At 39.9% G+C, this 25,535-nt stretch overlaps 1 protein-coding gene across 1 annotated transcript in view; it reads left to right on the plus strand.

Moving 5' to 3' along the window:
• Positions 1–25,535, plus strand: part of LOC138763207 (contactin-4-like) — a 2,221,540-nt gene that overhangs the window by 304,245 nt on the left and 1,891,760 nt on the right. The window contains exon 2 of the mRNA XM_069936987.1: positions 8,586–8,683. The gene's annotated coding sequence lies outside the window, so the exon portion shown is untranslated. The remainder of the gene's footprint in view (positions 1–8,585; positions 8,684–25,535) is intronic.

Here is a 25,535-nt window from a genome sequence, read left to right on the forward strand (position 1 = left end):
TCCATAAATCTTTGTCCGCGAAGCCAAGCCAAAGAAGAGTAATCTATATAACTGGGCAGCTCTCCTTTCAAAATCCGTGTCACCATGTTCCAGGTACTGCAGTAGTGGAAATATTCTTTAAGCATCCAGCATGTCAATATTCATTTTGGGGATTATTCAATGGATACGCAATTTCTTTTGAGTAGAAGATCAACCTTCTCAACCTCACTGCATACATAAACCTCTTCGTGCCTGGAACCCACTTTGTGAATGTTTTCTGCACTGTCTGGAGTGCAAATAGAAACTTGCTTAGATGTGTATACAGTAACAGGATCTCGTATTCTTTTGATCTGCAATATTTTGTCTCACTCCAATCAAAGAATTTTCTTTTCATACTTCATTCCAAAGTGGTGAGCTTTACAATTTCCTACATTTCATCGAGCAGCTTCTTGCCCAGTTGCTTATCCTGCTTGTATTCTTTTTGTTCTCTTCCCAACTTATTAACCAATGAGCAAATTTGACCTCAGGATATTACATCCTTTATCCAGGTTACCCATGTAAATTGGAAAGAGTTTAGGCCACAATACTAATCTGTGATTGTAGTTTGCAAAAATGCTGGAGAAATTCATCAAGTCCTGCAGCATTTTTATGTAGCGAAGATAGCTACATAACCCATTTTTCAGGCCTGAGCCCTTCATCATGAGCAAAGAACAGGCATGCACCTGAATAAAATGATGAGAGGCATGGCAGAAGAGCAGCATAGCCCACAGGCAAGCGGTCATAGATGGATATCGGTGCAAGGGCACGAGAAAAAAGTTGAGAAGTGATATGGGGAGGGGATAGCTCTCTGAATGGAGAGGGAAAGGGGTGGAGAATGGAGGAAAGGAAAAAGAGGGATAGGGGAGAGGGGGAGAAGAGGGAGTGGCCTAACAGAAACCAGAGAAGTCTGCCATTGCCATCAGGTTGGAGAGTACCCGTTTCATCTTGTATTTGTGTGTGTGTGTGTGTGTGTGTGTGTGTGAGAGTGTGTGTGCGTGTGTGTGTGTGTGTGTGTGTGTGTGAGAGTGTGTGTGCGTGCGTGTGTGTGTGAGTTCTCAGACAACACATGGATGAAGGAAAAAATTATTTACTTTAAAGTAGTTGTAAACAGCACCATGAAGCATGCCATGAGGCTGCAAGTCTCCATTATAGCTCCAGCATTCTGTGTGTCTCCTATTCTGTGTCTACCCCTGGTAGTAGCCAAGTCTAATCAAACAATAAGGCATTGCTAGTTGCATTGGAACCACGATCACTATCATTACATCTCCTTTTCTTAAAACAAAAGTAGTTTACTTTTAACTAACATGTTTTCTTTGTATAACTCTGCAATTTTAACTTTAACACCAAAAACTTACATTTTCATTATTTTCAACATTGTTAACATTTTTTAAACTGGTTTTGTGTGTTCACATTGACATACACTAAACCTCGAAGAGTGAATAAGATGGCACTACTTCATTCTATAACAGGGATTTTTAAATTTGCTCAGTGAGCCTCTTAGGAGGATTCACATGTATTTAAAACCTCCTGAGTGATTGTCCTTGAATCTGAGTTGTTGCCTCAGATGATGTCTTCTCAGCTGTGTATTCAGGTTATTCAACAGTATCCTACTGTGGTCCCATTTGAAGATCTCGATGATTTCTTCGCAGAACAGCTCCTTCATCTGTCTGAATGGTGTAGGATCTTGGTTGAACTTCACAAAGGACAGTTCCCTTCTGAGTCCATATGTTTGTTTTGTCTTTTAGCCTTACTTGGTCACCAGTGTAGAGTTCTGGTAGGTTTTTTGTTTCTCTGTCAAAGTAATCCTTTTGCTTTTCTTTCTGTAGTTCTTTGAACTTCATCACTTTCTCCCCCTCTTTTGTTTTTAGGAGGTTCTCCTGGATGGGTAGGTTTAATCTTAGCCTACGTCCCATAAGGAGTTTTTTCTGGTGATATACCACACTCAAGTGGCATTATGCAGTATGCTAACATACTCTGGTAGAAGTCTGTTCCACTGTCTTTTGCCTTGTTCATCAGTCTTCACTGTCTGTACTGATTTTTCCACTAGACCATTGGACTGTGGAAAATAAGGACTTGACGTGATGTGTAAAAAGTCCCACTCTTTGGTAAACTGTTAGAACTTTAAATTGCAAAACTGGGGTCCATTGTCTGTGAAGATCTCACTTGCCATGCCATGTCTAGAGAATATGGCTTTCATACCTGATATTACAGCATCTACCATGGTGGTGTTCAGTCTACACACCTCTGGATACAGGGAGCAATAGTCTGTGTCTACCAGATGGTCCTTCCCTTGACATTCGAAAAGGTCAGGGCCTATCTTCTGGTAAGGTCTGTATGGTGCTGGGTGTGGCTTTAATGGTTCTGCAGGATTGCTTGCTTGATATTTCTGGCATATTGTGCAATTTGACACATCATTTGTTATATAATTGTTGCTTCTTGGCCAGTACATCACCTCTTGTGTTCTTTTCTTACACTTTTTGATTCTGAGATTCCTTTTTAGCATCTCTTTTCTCAGATTCTTTAGGGATAAGGATTCTGCTTCCTTTGTAGATGATGTCTTCTATCACTGACAGTTCCGCCCTGCAGTTCCAGTACTCTGAAACGTCAGGTAAGCAGTCTTGCTTCTTGCTGGGCCATTCATCCAAGATGTTTTTTCTCAGTTGTTTCAATGTTTCATCTTTGTTTGTCTCTGACTTTATGAGCTCCATTTTTCCATCTGATATGGGCCGTGCACTTGTGATCATGTCCACAAAGACATTCACATCTTCATCCATTTTGGTGTTTCCGGGCTGTCTTGTGTCGACAGCTCTGGACAATGTGTCTGCTGTGTACATTAGCTTACACGGAGTGTGCACTATATTCAGTATAGCATTGCACCCTAATTATCATTCTTTGTATTCTTAAGTGGACATTAATTTAATGGCTTTTGGAACAATGCAATCTAGGACTTATGGTCAGTCTCTACACTGATTGCTTGTCCTGACACACTGATCTAATCTTTCACAGTCATATGTAATGCTGACCAGCTCCTTTTCTATTTGAGCCTCCAATGCGTATCATGTCTCTGTGTCTGCCATTGAGTGTGATGCATATGCAATAGATTGCCAGTCATCATATTTTAGCAGAAGAACTTCACTGAGCCCACAAAGTGAAGCATCTGATGATATCTTGATGGGTCTCGCTGGGTCTAAAACCTCAGACCTGGTTCCTCTGTGAGCAGTTTCTTTAGTTCCCTCCATGACTTTTCATGGTCATGATCCCACTCCCATTCAATGTTCTTTTCTGTTTGTCTTCTCAATGGAGCCATCTTTTCTGAGAGGTTGGATATGAATTCACCCACATAGTTGACCACTCCATTAAACCTCTGTATGTTCTTTTTGCATTGTGGCCTTGGCATGTTCCCAATGGCAAACATCTTTCTTGGATCTGGTCTGATTCCCCCAATGCCAATAATATCTCATACAAATGTTAGTTCTGTCACTCCAAGCTGGCATTTCTCTCTATTAAACTTTAGGTTTGCTCTTCTTGTTGCTTCAGCACTTTCCTTATTGTGATGGAATATTTGGGAAATAAGTTGGTAAAATTAGAGTAGGTTACATACATACACACACTTTAAAACAGATCTTATTTGAAATACTGAAGAATTCATATTGAGTGACTTTACAGAAACTATGGAAAAAAATGCTGTGCACATTTCAAAGTAGGTGCTAATTGAAATGATGTCATGAAATGAATTGACTTGTCTTGGAAGAACAACCAGTGTCAGATTGTCAATGATGGACCTTTTTGCAAGGCTTTTGACCTCTCTGCAAAGTGCTCACTCAAAGATCACTGAGGTCTCTGCACCTAAAACAACAGATGGGAGCAGAAAACAAACTCCTATTGTTTGCTGGAGAAGGTGGGAGTTTTATGTGAGAGAGAGAAGGACATGCGGCTGGCAGTCGGAATCTCAGAGCGAGAGAGAGAGAGACTGAACAGTGTCAGCCAGGAGAAGCTTGTTGGATCTGAAACAGAAAACCCCAGAGTGGTGGATGGCTGGAAGTGCTATCTGTCTGATGTTTTTCTTGGAATAAGTAGAGCAGAAAGGAACTCTGTAGTAGCCTGAAAGAAAGAGGTTATCATCTGGAGAACCCTGATGGGGCAGGTTTCTTCAGCAAGACATTGAGGTGACTAATGGTGATACCTCAGTTGTGAAAATCCTGGAACAACAAATCTCTCTCTGCAAACCCTACGAGAACCTTCCTGAGTGGTAAACATTAACCTTTCGAGCACCAAAGCCTGGTGAACTTTATACATGTTAAATTCTGTGCACAGTATAAGAATTGCCTGCAACCAGAGAACTTGGAAGAAGGAGAAGTGAGATTGAACTGTGAACCAAAGAACTTTTCTTGAATTAACACACACATTACATACACGTGTGCTTAGAATTCGAAGGGATTGTTGGGTAATTAATTTAATAGTGATAAGTTAAAGTTTGAATCTGTTTTCATGTTTAAAGATAATTAAAAACAACTTTTGTTTAAGTAACCATTTATTGTGGTGAATATCTATTGCTGTTGGGTTTTGGGGTCCTTTGGGCTCATAACATTAGTCTCTTATCATGTTCCATTCTTGTGGTTTCCCATACTATGAGGTATCAACTCCGTCCATGTGCTCATAGACCATATGGATAGTTTTGTGATACACTTCAGGAGCTGAGGCAATTCTGAATCTGTATCTGCCAATGGACTATTGAATGGGCACAGTCTTGAACTTGCTTCATCCAATTTTAACTGCCAAAGTCCTGATGATGCATCTAACTTGCTGAAAAACTTTGCATTTGCAAACTGTGAAATGATTTCTTCACACGTCGGAAGCTTAAAGTGTTCTCTCTTTATTGCTCTCTTTAGATATCTTGGATGCAAGCAAATTCTAAGCTTTCCATTTGTTTTGTCCACAACGATGAGTGAACTCACCCACTCCATTGGCTCATCTATCTTCTGAATCACGTTCAGACTTTCCGACCTCTCCAACGCAGCCTTTATTTGCTTTTGAAGTGCAAATAGAACTTTTCTGCATTGATGTATTATTGGTGGCAGATGTTTATCCACTCTGATTATCTGCTCTCCTGGAAGGCAGTCTAGGTCATTGTATTCTTTCATGAGTTCATGATAGACTGAATCTCCTTCACTTTCCACAATGAGGACTTTTTTTAACCAGGTTCTGTTTCTCACAGGCTGCTAAACCTACTATGGCCTGAATGTCCTTTAGTACCATGATAAGTGCAAGCATTTGCTCTTTATCCTTGTGTTTCTCTTTGACCATGCATTCTCCTTGCTTTGGTATATCGGTACCTGAATATTCCTGTCACCTTCACTTTTCTTCCATTGAGATAAGGGCTGAATTGATAGTGGTGGAGGAAAAGCCATATTTTTTGAAGAAGGATGACATCTTGGATGATCTGGAATGGAAGACCTCGTACTGGGAGCAGATCCTAAGTAGACTGAGGAATTGAAAGAAAGGAAGATAATCCTGACAGGGACTGGGTATGAAGAAGTGTAGTTGTGGGAGTTTATGGGTTGTAGAAAATGTCTGTTTCACCTGAGATGGAGACAGATCAAGAAAGGGGAGAGCATCACCAGAGATGACCCAAGTGAATTTTAGGTCCGGGTAAAAGTGGATGAACTCTTCATTGATGAATGAGGCAGCATCAATCTAGTTCTCAATGAAGTAGAGGAAGGGAACAAGTTCTACCAGGCAGAGGAGGGTGATGGCTGAAGAGGAATGGTTGGGTCTATTATCAAGAAAGAAATAAGGGCTTTGAGACCTTCGGAATGGGGATGCAGGAGTATGGGTATTGGCTGTCCTCCAAAACTAGAGCATGTTTAAATTTAGAAAATAATTAGAAGTGGTACTGTTGATCCTGCGGTTAAATTTGAAGAAACATGGAGGCCATTTATTTAATATTTTCAAATGGTGTCAGTTGATCCTTTCCAAATCCTTTACAATATATTTTTTGTGAGTGCAGAGGAGCAGAATTAACCACAAAATAATTGTTTAACTGCTGAAACATGGTAGCCCAGCTTTTGTTTTCTTTTTTGTCTTGTGCATTACAGAATTGAAATGGTTGACCACTGGGAGGTCTCTGCCATTGCTGCACACAGAGTGTAGCTGCTCAGTGAATCAATCTTCCAGTCTGTGTCTTGTCACTCCAATATAGAGGAGGACACAATGGGAGCACCAGATGCAATATATGATGCCCACAGATGGACAAGTGAATTGTTCGGGAAATATGTTTGTAATAAAAATTGGTTCCTTTACATGTTTGGCCTTTAAGAGATTGGGAGGCTAAGTTTATGTATGTTGCTTGATGTCTATGTTTGTATATGTTAACCATTGTTAATGCAATCCCAATCTCTTTGTATCATATGTTTATTAATCTAAAATATAAAAAAATGAAAAAAAATTAGACATCCATTATGAAGATGAGGCAGCCGAGTTCGGAATTGGATGTTGTTGAACTGATGGAGGGCACGTGAGGTATCGTGGATGTAGGTTGGGAAGGTTTTGCCAGGGGGGATAAATGGAGTTGAGGTAAGATGATACCTGTTTGGTGGGGTAGGAGCATATGGGAAGAATAGGTCTAGCAGGACAATTGAATATTTGGATCTTGGCAGAGAGGGTTAAAGGAGTCTCCATCAACACTATTGATGTGATCATCTGGGATCATTGACTGAAGAGGGCAGCCAAAATTATTGAGGATCCCTTTCACCAGGCACACAGCATCTTTCAGCTGCTCCCATCAGGAAAGTGATTCAGGAGGATCAGAGCCAGCACCATCAGGCTGAGGAACAGCTTCTTCCCATGGGCAGTGAGAATACTGAACAACCAAAGGAGGTGCTCGCGCTAACCATCTGAGACTCTTGTATTCATGAAGCAATATTTATTTATTTATTTGTTTGTAGAGATTAATACTTGTCCTGTATATGTATTTTTTTGTCTGTATCTATGTTATGTCTGAATGTGTGTCAGTGTTTTGTACTGATGACGAGAGAACATTGTTTCACTTGTTCAATCAGATGACAATAAGCTTGACTTGATGTCATGACTTGGGTAGGAGGAAGAACTGGGCAGTGCAGGTTTTGGGAAACAATGAGGTTGAAGGTTGTGGGAGAGTGATGACTAGATGTGATCAGGTTATAGATGGTATGTCAGATGGTGTCTCGGTGTTCCTTGGTGGGGTCTTGTTGAAAGGTTTGCTAAGAGGAGGTATTTGAGAACTGTTGTCTAGCTTTGGCAAGGTGGAGGTCAATGCGCCAGACTGGCTCTTGTCTGCGTTTAATAGTGAGGCTGGGGTTGGTGTGGAGAAATTGGAAGGAAGAATGTTCAGAGGGTGTGAGATTAGAATAAGTGAGCAGAGTGACTTGGCAGCATTTGGAAATAAAAAGATCCAGAGTGGGCAAATGACCAGGGTGAGTTGTCCGAGAGGAAGAAGAAAGCTTAAGGGGGAAAAGGCGTCTTCAGTGGGGGTGGGGAAGAAGTAAGCTCTCAGCACCTCCATATAAATATTAGAATATTATCAGATATGTTAGCATGTCTTGTAGCTGCAATCATTAAAGTTCTGAAGGCTGGACTTCCTTATTATACTGGGACTAACATTGCCTCAGATAACTTTTGATTCAAATGTGCTGGCAAGAAAATAAATTTGCAGATTATTTTGAAACATGTGAAGAAATGCAGGTACAGATTGAATGGACAGATGCCTTAGCATTAGTGGCAGTAGTGAGTAGTTGAGGAACCGCTAGAAAGTAGCAGCCAGAGACTTTTGGATTTAAAAATTTACACGGAACTGTAGAAATTAATCGCCAAGTTTTTGACAACATAGTGAATAGAACTATTAATTTGAAATTCCATTATCACTCTGCACAGTTGGTTACCCTTAGATCTTGAATATATTATTAAACCAAAACTTTCTAGTAACTTGTCTGAAAGTTTTCTCTTCCTTATGGAAAGTTTAATGTTCAAAAATTACCTTAATACCAGCTTCAATTTTGGTGATCCAGAAGTAAATCGTTACAGGAGCAAAATTACACTTGAGATGAGAGAGCTGCTGTTGAGTATTAAATATATATTGATCAGAAAAGTATAATAAAACTCTAATTCTGATTTTGAGTCCTGGCATATAACATTTCATCCAGCTGTGATGCCATAATTTGGAAGCTAATTTGATAATTATGGTAATTGCACTGATTCTGGTGTGGTCGGAGCTGCAAAATAAATCAGCTCATAATTTGCGGCTTGTTCATTTCTGAGTAAAAACTGAGTGAAAATCCAAGCTCCTCAAACAATGTTGCATAATCTTTGAGCTTTTCAATTGCAGGAAATTTTGTTTGATTTTAGACTGTTAGGAGAAGCAGGTTGAGTCAATTTATGCATTATATAAAAGCCTCTGGACATGTGTACATTGTGATCTGACAGTGGTGAACATCAATGAAATGAATATGTGAACAAGTTTTTGTGAAGAGTGGCCCTAATGATATCTCTGCTCTTAAGCAAGAATTGCATATTTGCCATTATTTGCTTTGCAGGAAGCCTTTAAGAAGCGAACCCATATTTGTGCTGCAGAGGGCTAATTAGAGGGAAAAAAAACATTCTCTTCATCAAAGAGCTTTTGGAAGTCCAATTGGTAAGTAATCCACTAAGCACTTATAATTACCTAATGTAGTCATGTTAATTTATGTGTTTTTCTTTTATATCCAAAACACAGTTTGTTCTTCCCTGCAGGGTTTCAGATGTTGCTCTGTTAAACTATTATGTTGGTTGCAGATTGTGGTAGATTTGACTTCAGCACAAAAAAATTGTCGTCCTGCCTACACTGGAATGAACGTGTTAGTTCAGCTTTTTGCACAAGATGAATGTTAGAGATATTTGAGTGCATTAAATGTCTTTCTTTTGTCTTCAGCTAATGGAAGGTTACATGTCATTTTATTTTGTTTTGACTTACCTGGGATATACAAATCAAACCTTCATAATTTAAATCGACAGGCCAAGTCTCCTGAGTATTTCATAGTTCACAATGTTTCAGGTCTTAAAATGTTGGAAAACAATGGAGGCTGGTCATTCAAAACAAGGAACGGTAGAAGTATTTGGCAAAGCAGGCAGCATTTATAGAACAAGATAGAAAAGTGTTTAGAGTGGAACAATAAGAGGAGAAAGAAAGAGCAGCAAAGGATTTGAACTCCAGCAGGTCAGCACTTGTGAAGCACCAACAGAAATGTCAACCAAGGTGTCAGGAAAACCAAAACAATCATCTGTCAATTGGGTGTTAGGTTTAACACAGTGAGAACAGTTTAATTGTTAAAGAACATGCTGAGAAATGTGCCCACTTTCTTGATGGTTCAAGAACAAAATGCTGCACAAATAATTTTTTTGCGAGAGAAATTATGAATTAAATAGTCCTTTTCCAGAGGTTCTTCGATGTGAGAAATACAGTTCGATTGGTAAGTTGAAAATATTTTTTTGAATTTCCAGAATAAGGAAGTGGCTGGACCCACAAAATTATAGACCTGTTATTTTAACTTCAGTTGTTGGGAAATTCTTGGACTTTGAATTCAGAGGGCAGAGCACATGAGCAAGAATGAGTTGAGCAAGGGGGGCTGGCACTAATTTTTCATAGCTAGGTTGTGTCTAATTATTGATTTTTTTTCCTCTATCTCACTGAGAAAGTCACAAATGGAAATAAATCTTTAGATATCTTTGCCAAAGTTCGACACCAGAAAATTTTCACAATACTGAAAATGAATGCAACAATTAGAGAACATTGAGCAGTCATTGGTTGGTAGGGAAAAGGAAGAGTGTGGGGAGTAAAAGGAATATTTTTGGTCTGATTGCTAGAATGGTAGTGTTTCATAATTAACTGCACTGAAGCGCAACTTTTTAATATTGCTTGGATGAAGGAGCAAGGAATCAAAAATCTTGGTTTGCTGATGTGGGAGAATTTCCAGTAAATAGTTTCATGGAATGTGAAAAATGTGTCAGACATAATTCATCATAGCAAAGTGTAAGGTTCAAGAATGGTAAAATCACAATATTTTCCTCAGCAAATGTGTGAAAGGCAAAAAATGATTTTCTAAGTGCAGGTACATTCATTATTGAGAGCTTGAGCAATGCCACAAAGACTTCAAAAATATCATCTTTTGTTGTTTTGAAAGATCACAAGGGGTTTGAATGCAAATGTTGAATCCTTCTCCTTTCCCTGTGCAGTAGCATCCATGAAAGCCCTACTGAGATATTGTATTCTGATGTTAGCACTGTGTCTCAGGTGGGATACCTTGTCAAGAGAGACAATGCCACACATTGAACAGATTCGTACCAGGATGGAAAGGGTTTAATTGAGGAAAGCTTGGATAAACTTGGTGTGTACTTTCTTGAATGTAAAAGATCATGGGAAATGGAAGCTTCTCAAAAAATCTGTCAGACTCACTGAAATTATTTTATCAAGTGGAAGGAATTGTGAAGAAAAAGAGAAAAGTCTAAGAATTAACCAAATAAGTAAGTACTTTATTGTCGTTATGAATGAAAACAAAACAAAATAAAAAAATGAAACCCACAGTACTCACAATACAACATACATTAACAGTTAAAAACAATAATGAAATACAGTAGATTTAGATATTGTAGAAAAATACACTGATTGGAGGAGTTTAAATCTTAAATGGATGTGGGATAGAAACTGTTCTTGAGTCTGTTTGTCTGAGATTTAATGGACCTAGATCATCTACCCGAGGGAAATAGGTCAAACAAATGATGCTGGCTTGTTTCCGAATACCGCGAGATCGATATAAATCCTCCAAAGAGGACAAGGAACACCCAATAATTTAGGATTAGATACTCAACAATATTATAAGAAAGCACATTCTGATTAAGAATTTAATTGATGTAATTTTTAATTTATAACCGTTTTATAATGCTTCAATATCTAACATTTATGAAATGTTATTGGGAATAAGAGAGGCTCTCTTAGATAAAATTTAAAAAAAGACTTGGAAACAAGGCCTCCAGCTTTTAATTCCTGAAGAAACTTGGAATATAATTTTCAAATGGATTAATATCTCTTCTTAATGTGCCTGTCATTCTCTCCTACAATTTAAAGTAGTCCATAGGGCTCGCATGTCCAAAGTCAACCTATCTCATTTTTATGTGGATGCATCTCATCGTGATAACTGCAACAATGGAGATGCTTAATTAATTCATATGTTATGGACATGCCAGAGTCTTGAGAAATTGGATTGAAGTATTTCAAACTTTCTTTGCACTTTTTAAAGATAGTTTAAACCAAATCCCCTAATTGCTTTGTTTGGTATTGCTGGAGAGAGTGACATAATGTGAATGACATCTAAGCCACATGTTTTAGCTTTTATTTCTCTTATAGCTAGGCGGGCAGTGTTGCTCAGATGGAGGGACGTTACCCGACTTATGCATGCTCAATGTCTATGTGATATCATGTTATGTTTAAACTTAGAGAAGATAAGATGCTCAATTTCTGATTTGAATTTAAATTTTCAAACATTGTGGAGACCCTTTTTGAATTACTTTCATATGTTATGAAGGTAGAGCTGTTGACTAATGAGGTAATTTATCACCCTGATAAGAATTCTGTCTTTCTTTTCTTGTTGCCCAAACAGCTTCTTTCTTGATAGTGGATTTACATTGTTCTTTTTATAATAAAATGTCCTGATATCAATACAATATATTCTGTTTGATTAAAGAGTGGAGTACCTTGGATGAAATGATATGAATTTTAACATTTATCCGTATGTACTCTGTATTTTTGGATATGACATTTCAATGTTAATTAAAAATATTGGAAAAGAAAGAAAAGGAAGCACATATTCACACAAAATCCAATGAAAAAAATGAGGCTCATTTCCCCAAATGTCAGTGGAAAAAGTGCCTACTGAAATGTTTAGCAGAAGGATTGGCAGATGTTTGTGAGTTCAGGGTATCAAGGTTTTTGTATCAAGGTGGAATTAAGGTACATGGTCTCAACAGCCAGCATTTGTTGCTAAGTTCCCACCAAGTCAGATCATGTGAAGTCATCCACTTTTTGTTGAACTAATTTATGCAAAGATTCAAATGATTTTTCTTCATCTGATAAATTTTACAAAGCATGATACCAATGTTGCACAACCTACTTATTTTAAGTCACATAAACTGCAATGTGTGAAATATTTCTCAAAAGGATAGAAAGTTTAATCCTTGATTCATTTTAACTAATTACATGGATTAAGCTGGGAGTGAAAATGGCAATCAACTGATGCTGCTAAATATCTGATTCATATCATAGTAACAGGGCATTTCAGCCCACAAGTTCATGCCACCCAATTTATACCCCATTAACCTACACTCGCTATGTTTTTATTCAGTAGTTTTGGCATTGGATCAATGCCACTGCAATTCATTTTCATTATCATCTCATTGAGGAGTAAAATAATCAAATTGTCATATTATTTGACAGATTAACATATTGATCAAATAAATTGCAGTTTTAAAAATCTATAATCTGTTCCAAACCATTATTTGCTGGGTTCCTCCTAAATGACAATTGATTCCAATGGCAAGAACTTTACATCAGAACTAAAAACAAGGAGAAATGGTTCAGCTGCTTATGTCCACTCCACCATTCATGAAGATTACGGGTGATGTTGTAAATGAGCTTTTCCACAATATCTCTTGATTCCTTAAATATTCAAAAATATATTGATCTCTGTCCTTAATATACTAATGGGCTGAGCCTCCATAGTCCTCTCTGATCTAAAATTCAAAAGATTCACTCTCCACTTGCTGTAGAAATTTCTTCTCACCTCAGGATCCAGCCAGGGAAAACGTCATATCTGAATCAACCAAAAGTTTGAGACTTCAATGCTATCACATCCCATTCTTCTAACCTAAGACGATCTAAACTATTGGGCAAACTTGCCATATCATGGGTCAGTCTTGTTGAATTGAAAAAGTGCAAAACAAGTCAAGCAGGTCACAATTTCAGGCTCCTCAAAGTTGAGATAAGAGGTGGTCAGCAATTGAATTCTTGTGGGGGGAGGTGGTGGAGTATAGGGGATTTGAAGCATCAGTTGGGGGATTTGGGGTAGGCAGAACAGTTGAGCTATCATAAGTGTAAAAGTTGTAACTGAAGGAGGATCCACTTTTGGACTTGATGATTTGGTCATACTTTCTCAACACAAGACATGACAGCCTCAATCAGATGTCTCCCACACTGTTGATACGGTTATCTAGACCAATATGTCGAGGAACCAACTCGGGAGCAGGCCATTTTAGATTGGGTATTATGCAATGATAAGGGGCTAATCAGCAATCTTGTTGTGCGAGGCTCTTTGGGTAGGAGCGATCACAATATGATCGAATTCTCACTCGACATGGAGAGTGATGAAATTAAAACCGAGACTAAGGTCCTGAATTTAAATAAAGGGAATTATGGTGGTATGAGACAGGAGTTGAGCAAGATTAATTGGGTGGTGTTTATGGGGGAGTTGACTGTGGATAGACAATGGAAAACATTCACAGATCTAATGGAGAAATTGCAAAAATCATTTATACTGGTTTGGCATAAAAATAAACCAAAAAAGGTGACTCAACCGTGGATAACAAGGGAAATTAGAGACAGCATTAGGTCCAAAGAGAGAGCATATCAATTGGCCAAAAAAAGTACCACAACCGAAGACAGGGAGTAGTTCAATGCACCAAAGGAGGACAAAGGGATTAATCAAGAGAGCAAAAATAAATTACGAAAGTAAGCTTGCGGCAAATATAAAAACCGACTGCAAAAGCTTTTATAAATATGTCAAGAGGAAAAGATTGGTGAAATCCAGAGTAGGTCCCTTGCAGTTGGAATCAGGGGAATATATAATGGGGAATAAGGAAATGGCAGACCAATTAAATTCTTACTTTAGTTCTGTTTTTACAAGAGAGGATACAAATAACCTCCCAAGGATGTTGGGAAACATAGAGACTAGTGCAAGGGAGGAACTGAAAGAAATCAGTATCTCTAAGGACATGGTCTTGGGGAAATTGATGGGATTGAAGGCAGATAAATCCCAAGGGCCTGATAATCTACATCCTAGGGTACTTAAAGAAGTGGCCATTTAGATAGCAGATGCTTTAAGAATTATTTTCCAGAACTCGATAGACTCAGGATCAGTACCCATGGATTGGAGGGTAGCTAATGTTACCCCACTATTTAAAAAGGGGGTAGAGAAAAAGCGGGGAATTATCGGCCGGTGAACCTTACATCAGTAGTGGGCAAAATGATGGAATCCATTGTTAAGGATGTAATAGCGGAGCATATGACTAGCAGAGAAGGAATCGGATGGAGTCGACATGGATTTACAAAAGGTAAATCGTGCTTGACAAATCTATTGGAATTCTTTGAGATGGTGACAGGTAAAATAGATGGGGGAGAGCCAGTGGATGTGGTGTACCTGGACTTCCAAAAGGCCTTCGATAATGTCCCGCATAAACGACTGGCTTCCAAAATCAAGGCTCATGGGATTGGGGGAAAGTATTGATGTCGATTGAGAACTGGCTGGCAGGTAGAAGACAAAGAGTTGGGATAAATGGCACATTTTCTGAGTGGCAGGCGGTGACCAGTGGGGTGCCACAGGGATCTGTACTGGGACCCCAGCTGTTCACAATTTACATTAATGATCTGGATGAGGGGATTGGATGTAATATCTCCAAATTTGCAGATGACACTAAGCTAGGAGGGGTAGTGTGCAAGGAAGAGGGGGTCAGGAAGCTCCAGTGTGATTTGGATAAATTGAGGGACTGGGCAGATACATGGCAAATGCACTACAATGTGGATAAATGTGAGGTTATCCACTTTGGTAATACAAACCGGAGGGCGGATTACTATTTGAATGGCAATAGATTAAGTGAAGGGGAAGTGCAGAGAGACCTAGGGGTACTTGTACATCAGTCTCTGAAGGCAAGCATGCAGGTACAGCAGGTGGTTAAAAAGGCAAATGATATGTTGGCTTTCATATCAAGAGGGTTTGAGTATAGGAACAAGGATACCTTACTGCAGCTGTACAAGGCATTGGTGAGAACACACCTGGAGTATTGTGTGCAGTTTTGGTCACCTTATCTAAGGAAGGATGTTCTTGCAATGGAGGGAGAGCAGAGGTGATTCACCAGGCTGATACCTGGAATGGCAGGAATGACTTATGAGGAAAGATTGCGCAAATTGGGATTGTACTCGCTGGAGTTTAGAAGATTGAGAAGGGATCTCATAGAGACATATAAAATTCTGGCAGGACTGGACAGAATGGATGCAGATGGAATGTTTCCAATGATGGGAAAATCCAGAGCCCAGGGCCATGGTTTGAGGATAATAGGCAAACCATTTAGGACCGAGATGAGGAGGAATTTCTTTACCCAGAGGGTGGTGAATCTGTGGAATTCATTGCCACAGAGGGCAGTAGAGGCAGGTTCATTAAATATATTTAAGAGGGAATTAGATCTATTTCTTCAATATAAGGGTATTAAAGGTTACGGAGAGAAGGGGGGGACAGGGTACTGAACTTTAAGATCAGCCATGATCTCGTTGAATGGCGGAGCAGGCTCGAAGGGTCGAATGACCTACTCCTATCTTCTATGTCTATGTCTAATCCATTTGTCGCATAGAATGGAGAGAAGTAAGAGCACAGCTACAAGTATCCCATCCCAAAGCTTGCACTCGACATCTTCTGTACATCCTCCATTCCTTGGATGTGTATGTGTCTATCAAACAGCCTTTTAGATGCTACTATTGTAACTGCTTCAACCACGGCTCTTGGCAGCCTGTGTTGTACTTGTGTGCATTGCATCCGTGGAGGATATTGATGAAATCTCACAGATGATGTTGGTGCTCACTGTAAGGACCCTAGGACTTACCGATAAAACTCAATTTTGCCGTGCACATGATGTTTATAAGATGTAATAAATTTTCTGCTTGCATGATTCTTACATTGTGTCAGTCTCTGTAATATGGTCATGTGTTTTTTTCCTGCAATTGTTGAATGTAATAGGCATGATCAATGCTGCAGTAATATCTTTGAATTGATACGGCTGTGGAAACAAGTTTACCGCAGGAGCTGCAGTGTTTCAACAAACCAGTTATCTTTACTATCTCAAGAACAAACATGACTGAGAAATATCGGCTTTTCCAGTGATGCCCACATACAGTAAATAAAACTCTATCTTTAAACATTGTGTTCTTTGACAATAAACTCTCCCAACATATGGAGTAATTTATTTTTTATCAGAACTACTCATGAATTTATTTGAACTGTCCTTTGCACTTGCTGTGGAACAATTCCATCTTCTGTCAACTCCACATTCTTGAGTGTTGCCTCTTGATATACTTTGGTTAGAACTCAATATTACAGTTGATGTTCAACTGGTTTTGTCTCAAGATTTACTATTTCAATTTAATTTTGACCTCTTCTAATTGTAAAGCATAGGATCCCATGCACTTTATCCCATGCTTTGTCAACCTCCATCAATGGGGTATGTGAACACTTCAGTCTTTTCCCCTTTATCTAAATGTTGTCATTTAATTTATTTTGTCATTCTCTAAATAGTTTCAAATTGCATCATGTTCAACTTCTTTGCATTGTATTTGATCCAACATATCTTTCTGAAGTGTCCAACTTTTATTCAACTATCATATGCAAATTTGAACTAATATACTAGTTTACAAATTGAAAATCTTCATATGTGTCAAAAAAATAGATTCTGATGTCAAGGCTGTGGTTTGAAGAGGTTTTCTGAAATTAATCTTTTGGTGAAATTGTCAAGAAAACTTTGAAAGTTGAAGGCTTTGCCTGAAAGGAGTAAGTTCTGTGGACTTGTTGGTCACCGATTAAAAGGAGAAAATGGGCTTTTGGTCATGAGCATCTTGGACTCCTTACAAAAGCAACACGAAACATTCCAGTTTAAAGAAGGAATATGCGTAACCACCTCTTGGTAAGTTCAGCCTAATACAACCCATTGCTGAAGTTGATGTTCAGAAACTTCAATTAGGTGCATCTTTTCATGCATTTTGTTAGGTGATGACTTTACAAACTATAAAGGAACAGATGAGCTATATGTAGACTGAATTGCAGCAATGAAGTCGCTAAAATCCCCTCACCACTACATTGATGGGAGCTAATATGCACTGGTCCCCTGTGAGGGCTTGTACTGAGCAGGCTGGGGTGAGCAGTGGAGCCACTCAGCCATGAGGTGCAAGCTCAGCTCTGCATCCAGGAGTGCATAGCCAGTGTGAGCTGGTGCAGGGGACTGGACACGTCTGCTCTGTGTGCTGACAGAGCACCCGGATGCAACAGTCTCCAATCAGATGTGAATAAACCTTCACTTCTCTTCCTCTCTGTTTGGTTGGTCAGACATCCCAGGCTGTGCGGAGAACAGATCGATGCCACCAATAAGTTTTTGATCACAGGGGAAGCTACAGACTGAAGAGAGCTGTGTGGCCAAACAAAGAGTAGGGAAGACAGCAGCTTCAAAATGAGAGACTGAAGATTCTGGTTATCTGTCAGCTGAAGGAGCAAGTAATGGTGGCTGCAACCATGGCCACAGTCATGGGACTGAGCGCCACTGCCCCCACCTGCCCAGCTGCAATGCCCACCTGGAGCTGTTACACTTCTCCGTTAGCTGCGTGACTCCGAGGTCACTGTTTCATTGCTGCAGAGGCACTGGGTTCCCAGCTCATCTGCATGGAGCCCAAGCAGATCTCTCTTTATTTGAAAGTCAAAATTCAAGTTCAAATTTATTGTCAGGTTACATACGTGACTCCACATACAACATTAAGATTCTTTTTCCTGCAGGCTGGGAAGAATTACTGCTTATAGGTAATAGTAAACTCTTCAAAATGAAATAGATATCCAAAGGGAGAAATGTTAACAAAGAAGTGCAAACAAACTGACTGCAAATTCAGAAAAAAATGAATATTCAGTAACAAATAATGGGCAAAATGAAAGTCCTTAATTGAGTCCTTGAGTGTTGTTTATGAGTTGTGGGGTAGCAGCTATTCCTAAATTTTGTTGTATGATTCCTGTAGCATCTGTACCCCTTTCCTGATGGCAGCAGTGAGAACCGACCATGTCCTGGGTGGTGTGGATTCTCAATGATTGTTGTTGCTCTCCGATAGCAGGATTCCAGATGGGGAGGCTTAAGCCTGTGATGCACTGGGCTGTGTCTCCTACCTTGTGCTTGTGCATGGCTTGCTGCTCAGAGGTATTGGTGCCCTCCACATATGTAGAGGTATGCCAAGGTTTCCGATGACATTCTACTGAGGAAGTAGAAATGCTGATGAGCTTTCATCAGGATGACATTGCCGTGATGCGTCCTGGAAAGGTCCTCTGAGATGATGACACTTAGAATTTAAATTAGCTTACCCTCTCCACCTCTGATCCCTCAAAGATCACTGGATTGTTCATCTCTGGTTTTCCTTTCCTAAAGTATGCAATTAGTTTTTTGGTCTGGGTGATATTGAGTGAGAAGTTGTTGTTATTACTTCATTGAGCCAAGTTTACAATCACCTTGCTGTGTGATGACTCATTTCCCCATCTTTAACTGGAAACTCTGATGTTTGTAAAAAAAAATGGCATTGCTGTTATACTGAGCAACGCAGTCATAGGTGTAAAGCGAGTAAGTAACCCTGTGGTGCTTTAGTGCTTATGGAGATTGTGGAGGCTATGTCCTTGCCATTTGAAACTGTTTGCAGTCTGGAATTGAAAAAAATCCAGGTGCAGAGTTGGATATTGAGGCCCAGATCTTGGAGTTTGCTCATTAGTTTTGAGGGGATGATTGTGTTGAATTTCAAACTGTAGTCAGTGACGAGCATCCTGATAAATGCATCTTTGCTGTTCATATGTTCCAGTGTTTTGTCGAGCCAGTGAGATGTCATCTGCCATAGACTTGTTGCTGCAGTAAGCTAATTAGAATGGATCCATTCTGCTGCTCGGGCTGGAGCTGATATGCTTCCACACCAGCTTCTCAAAACATTTTGTTACTGTGGATGTGAGTGCCACTGATCAGTAGTCATTTGGTCAGGCTACCACATTTTTCTTGGGCACTGATATAATTGGGCCCTCTTGGAAACAGGTGGGTACCTCACCCTGTTGGAGTAGATGTTGAATATATCCATGAATACATTGGCTAGCTGGTCAGCACAGGTAGATTTTCAGTAGTTGGCTAAGTCAAAAGGAAATACAATATATCTAGAATTCTTCAGGGCCAAGGATGTTTAAAAGAACCAGAGCTCTGGGAATGCAAGGAAGGGGAAGAGGGGTAGCATTAATTGGGGAGCAGAGTGTGTCTTCAGTTGCTGGTAAAACATCCCAAACTCCTGAATAACACAGGAAGAGAGATTAAAAAGGGATGGGTTTGTTCATGTGGTTGTATAGAACAATGCAAAAAAGAGAGGAATGGGAATCAGAGCAACGGAAGAATGAAGCACTGTGCTCTTGAACGAAAGGGCTTTGGAATGCTGAAAGATGCAGGAGGAACTGATGTGTCTGCTGGCAACATCAACTTGAGATGTGGAAAATTATCTGACATTAATAGGTCAAATCTGTCATAAAATGTCTATTAAACTGCTTCATTTGTAAAATTAGGTTTCAATTCCTGACCTAGAATTTAGTGAATCTGGATTTCTTACAGTTGATGGTGTTAATAAATAGAAACTTGACAAATATTAAAAGAGAATGATTTGTCAGTATAATATTGCACTCACTATAATTTGCAAAAAAATCCAATTGCTTGTGGTTTATAGATATGCAATTTCAGCATTGTTCATCCTTTTTGAAAATGAACAGAAGCAATTATTATTCGATAGTTGAAAATTATGTGGTTCCAACATTCTAAACCTTGGTGTTTTGTCATGTAATAAAGATCTTGTGTCTTGATGAATTTTGGAATTACATTGGTAATGTTTTCAGTTGCAATAGTGTCTTAACCAGAGGAGTAAATTTATTTTCAGCTAACAACTGCTGAATTTGGAACATTACAAACCCAGTTAAAAGGATAGTTATACACTTCTCAGTATCTTTAAGATGAGCCTTTTAAGACTTTTAATATCTCCTCATCATGCAAGGTGGATCAAGTCATGCCGACTTTGTTCTGCCGACTGTGGCCACGGTACATGTCATTCTATCAGCCTTTCTTATCTGTGCAATCCTGTACTGTATTCATAAAAATCATCAGTGCACACTGAAGAGCACATAACCAGTCTTTGCACATGCTCCTGCTGTGAGATCGCTGATTAACATAAAAACATATGATTTTTTTTTACTGTGTCTAGAAGATATTTACAAGGCCAATTCTGCACAAAGAAGAATACATCTAGGATAGAAACCCAAAATGTTCATGTCAATCAACTGAAGAAGAACAAATTTAATAAAAAGCACAACATCTGGCTCAGCCTTCATTTAATTGTCCCTTTCAACTCCCAGAGATCTACCATATGTTTTGGCGTATAAGTCAACCGGCAGATAGGTTGATCCCTTGCTTTCTTGGCTCCATTTTAATGGTTTTATGTGAATCCGGCATGCAAGTCAACCCCCATTTTCGGGCTGTCTGGGGCTCCCAGGAGCAACCTATTATTTCTTTAAACACCCCAATCACACACAACAAAGCTGTAAATTAAGTAAGTTTTAAAAAAAAACCTTGACCTACCGGGCAGGAGCGGTGATGGTCCACAGAGGTGGAATGGCAAATTCGTGCTCCTGGCCGGAGCAGGAACTTCGGCTTACCAGGCAAGAGCAGCAATGGCACATCAGGGTCCCAGGTAGGTGTGGTTATGGTGGTGCCCACTGATGAGGAGGTGTTGGGGAGTGGTGGCGCCAGCGGTGGGGAGGTACTTCCAGCATTGACATATATGCCAAATCGACGTCAATCTTTTTTAGGTGGACTTAAGGTCTCAAGAGTATATTGGGCATATAAGATGATGTCCCTCCCCTCCCCCCTCTTCCCCCCCCCACTCTTCCCCCCCCCACTCTTCCCCCCCCATATTTTGAAAATATTTTTAGAGTTTCATGACTCTATTTATATGTCGAAATATATGGTACATTTGGCTCGTTTCGCTCAGCAGTGCAAAGGCATCAACGGTATTACACTGCCACCTGGATTGCTGGAGAATCATCCACCAGCATTAAGCCACAGAAGTTCAGAGCTCCAAATGAACTTAATAGTGCAGTAAGGGTTAGACACAAACATTTAATGGGGGCAGTCAGGAGTTGGATGGGGAATGGGGGGGTAGGGTTAGGTGCTCAGTCGATACTTCCTTGAGGAGCCACATTCCAGCACTTGAGTTTTGCAAGCTGCCGCCAGTTCTTTATTTGAAACCCAATCAACTACAACCAACTGCTTCCCAAGTTGCTTCCACCCCCCCCCCCCCCACCCCCAGGATAGAGCATCCTGATAAGGTCAGTGTAATATCTGACCTTATCTTCTTCAGCATGATGCTGAACCAAGCCATGAAAGACCCCAACAATGAAGACGCTGTTTACATCCGGTACCGCACGGATGGCAGTCTCTTCAATCTGAGGCGCCTGCAAGCTCACACCAAGACACAAGAGAAACTTGTCCGTGAACTACTCTTTGCAGATGATGCCGCTTTAGTTGCCCATTCAGAGCCAGCTCTTCAGCGCTTGATGTCCTGCTTTGCAGAAACTGCCAAAATGTTTGGCCTGGAAGTCAGCCTGAAGAAAACTGAGGTCCTCCATCAGCCAGCTCCCCACCATGACTACCAGCCCCCCCACATCTCCATCGGGCACACAAAACTCAAAACGGTCAACCAGTTTACCTATCTCGGCTGCACCATTTCATCAGATGCAAGGATTGACAATGAGATAGACAACAGACTCGCCAAGGCAAATAGCGCCTTTGGAAGACTACACAAAAGAGTCTGGAAAAACAACCAACTGAAAAACCTCACAAAGGTAAGCGTATACAGAGCCGTTGTCATACCCACACTCCTGTTCGGCTCCGAATCATGGGTCCTCTACCGGCACCACCTACGGCTCCTAGAACGCTTCCACCAGCGTTGTCTCCGCACCATCCTCAACATCCATTGGAGCGCTTACACCCCTAACGTCGAAGTACTCGAGATGGCAGAGGTCGACAGCATCGAGTCCACGCTGCTGAAGATCCAGCTGCGCTGGATGGGTCACGTCTCCAGAATGGAGGACCATCGCCTTCCCAAGATCGTGTTATATGGCGAGCTCTCCACTGGCCACCGTGACAGAGGTGCACCAAAGAAAAGGTACAAGGACTGCCTAAAGAAATCTCTTGGTGCCTGCCACATTGACCACCGCCAGTGGGCTGATAACGCCTCAAACCGTGCATCTTGGCGCCTCACAGTTTGGCGGGCAGCAACGTCCTTTGAAGAAGACCGCAGAGCCCACCTCACTGACAAAAGGCAAAGGAGGAAAAACCCAACACCCAACCCCAACCAACAAATTTTCCCTTGCAACCGCTGCAATCGTGTCTGCCTGTCCCGCATCGGACTTGTCAGCCACAAACGAGCCTGCAGCTGACGTGGACTTTTTACCCCCTCCATAAATCTTTGTCCGCGAAGCCAAGCCAAAGAAGAAGAATATCTGACTGAATGGTGTGAAGATATCATTTATTTGCTGGTTTTAATGATTACATATGCACAATATATTTTTGATGTGTGAATTTATTGTATTTTCATGGTATCTGATGAGATGGTAAACTTGTTTTAGATTATATTAGATTCAACTTTATTATCATTGTGCCAAGGAAAATGCAATGAAATTCAATTAATATCCAACCAGAAGTTAAAAAGAAATAGTGCTGTATACAAATAGATGCGTGAAAATAAAAGCAAGAGCATTCAACAAGTAAACAATTATAAAAGTATTGACAGTGTAATGTGAGTGCAGAACAACTCAGTGCTGTGATTTAAGGTTCAGCAGGGTCACAGCCTCAGGGAAAACACTCTATTTGAGCCTGCTGGTTTAAGAGCAAAGGCCCCTGTAGTGCCTACTAGATGGAAGGAGAGTAAAAAGTCCATAGTTTGGGTGAGATGCATCCTTGAAGATGGTCTTCGCCTTGCCTAGACAGCGTTCCTGATTGATGTTCTCAGTGGTGGGCAATTGGAAACTGACGATCAGCTGGGCAGTTTTCACCATCTACTGAAGTGCTTTATGGTCTGAAATGAGACAATTACCAAACCACACTGATATGTCATAGGTAAGTACGCTCTCAATGGTACAGTGGTATAAAAATCATCAATATCCTGGGACAGAGGTGTACTTACTTCATGCTCCACAGGAAATGAGGGCACTGTTGCACCTTTTTGATCAGGATAGAGGAGTTCGGGGACAAGATGAGATCATTGAAAATGTAGACACCAAGGAATTTTAAGCTTGATAATAGTTTCACCATATTGATGTAAATAAGGGCATGAGTGTGGCTTATAGCACGCATGAAGTCCACAATGATCTCCTTGGTCTTCTCAGTGTTAAGTGCCAAGTTGTCAGCACCTGACGCAGCCAGGTGCTGGACCTATTCTCTATTGGGAGCCTCATCATCCTCTCTGATCAGGCCAACCACCGTGGTGTCATCTGCAAACTTGATAATGGAATTAGAACTATATCCAACAATGCAGTTTAAGTGAAAAGGCAATACAGGAGAAGGCTCAGCACATTGTCCTGGGGCACACAGGTGCTCAAAGTGAGAATGGTTGAGAAGAGATTGTCTAATTTAACAGATTGTGGTCTGTTGGTCAGAAAGTCCAAAGTCCAATTGTAGAGCAATGAACTGGCAAAGTGTGGCAATCAGTTTGGAGAGAATCACAGTGTTAAATGCTGAACTAAAGTCAATCAACAGCATTCTGACATAAGTGTTGGAGCTGTCCAAATGGGGCAAGGCAGAGTGAAGTGCTGTGGAAATAGCATCCTCAGTCGGTTTATTGATACAATAGGCAAGTTGAAAGTCCTTGGTGATGGGCAAACAGGATTTCAAATGTGATAGAACCAGTCTCTCAAAGCAATTTGAAAGGATGAGGGTGAGTGCAACTGGGCAGAAGTCATTCAGACTCATGGGAGTGGGACGCTTCGGCACTGGCACGATGGTGGCAATCTTGACACGTTATTCTGTAATCGATGTTTACATTGCAAAAATAACATTCATATCGATGGTTGTTAAGGGTGATTATTCTGGTATTTAGGCTGGGCTTCTTCACACAAAGCATTCTGAACATCGTTATTACAAACAAGGGATGTGGAAAAAATGGAAGAGTTTTGCTCTCATTATCACCTTGAGCTTAAATCTCAGCATCAAAGAGGAATTTGATTTAGGAGAGTGCAGCTGTTAATGACTTTCTTCCAGCATTCAAAATTTCTCAGAGCCATCTATTGTCAGTTTATTCCATTCCACATGAATTTTATAGCCACTGCTGCCTGTTTCTGGTGAAATTCCAAATTGTTGTTACTCCTCATTGTAACCTTGTTAAGGTGTGGTTTAATCATTGATTAAAAAATTTAAATTTGCTGTCATTATTTTATTTTAGAATATTATTTAACAGCAGAGTGAGGAGCAAAGACTGAAGTATGCTGAAAAAAATGGGGAAATAAACAAATTTTATTCATTTCAAACCAGTCAATGAATTTGGTCTTTATTAATAAAAAAACATTGTCACGTCAACAGTGGCAGATTTCACAATCTCTGGAAATGCTGGAAGTTGATAATAGGAATGGAGGAATAAAGATAAAGATTCCATTATTGTCATGTAATAGTATATTTAGAATGTAACATGCATGAAATTCTTTAATTTTTGTCTACCTTAAGGCCGACAGAATGTCTGTAATAGATTTGTTAACCTTTAATTTAATGTTAAATTATATTTCTTTTATAACAATGTCTTGGTATAGTAAATAATAGTTAAAATATTGTATCTGTATTCTTAGTAAGTTAGCTTAGGGTTGGTACAGGGTTATTCACAGGTCACAGCACATTTATAGAGAACCATTGTTTTCTGAGAAGTGTCTTCATTCTCTGAGTCAACTTTGGACAGCCAGAGCTAATAGATTTCAAGTGCATCTTCATTGTTCAAGAACTGCTGAGGAAACCATCTGTTTTTAATCAAAGTCACTTAAGCCTCTTGGTCAGATTATTATGGATATGGAATGGTTTTGAAAAAGGAACAGAAATAACACTGATATGCATATGGTTTCCAAGAATTGGGACTCACCTCGGTGATGATCTAATGGTCACATGATTTGGAGAAATATATTACCAAATTCAGACATTTTGAGTTTAGGTTTTGTGTAACAATATTAATATTTGGGGAGAATTTATAAGATTTAGAGTAGGTCACAAACATACACACATTTTAAAACAGACCTTATTTGAAAGACTGAAGAATTCACATTGCAAAATCTCTGGAGAATGTAAGCACCTTTTACAAGTAGGTCTTAATTGAACTGACATCATAAAATCCTTGACCATTGTCT

This window comes from Narcine bancroftii, chromosome 5 (assembly GCF_036971445.1).
Source record: "Narcine bancroftii isolate sNarBan1 chromosome 5, sNarBan1.hap1, whole genome shotgun sequence".
Lineage (NCBI taxonomy): Eukaryota > Metazoa > Chordata > Chondrichthyes > Torpediniformes > Narcinidae > Narcine > Narcine bancroftii.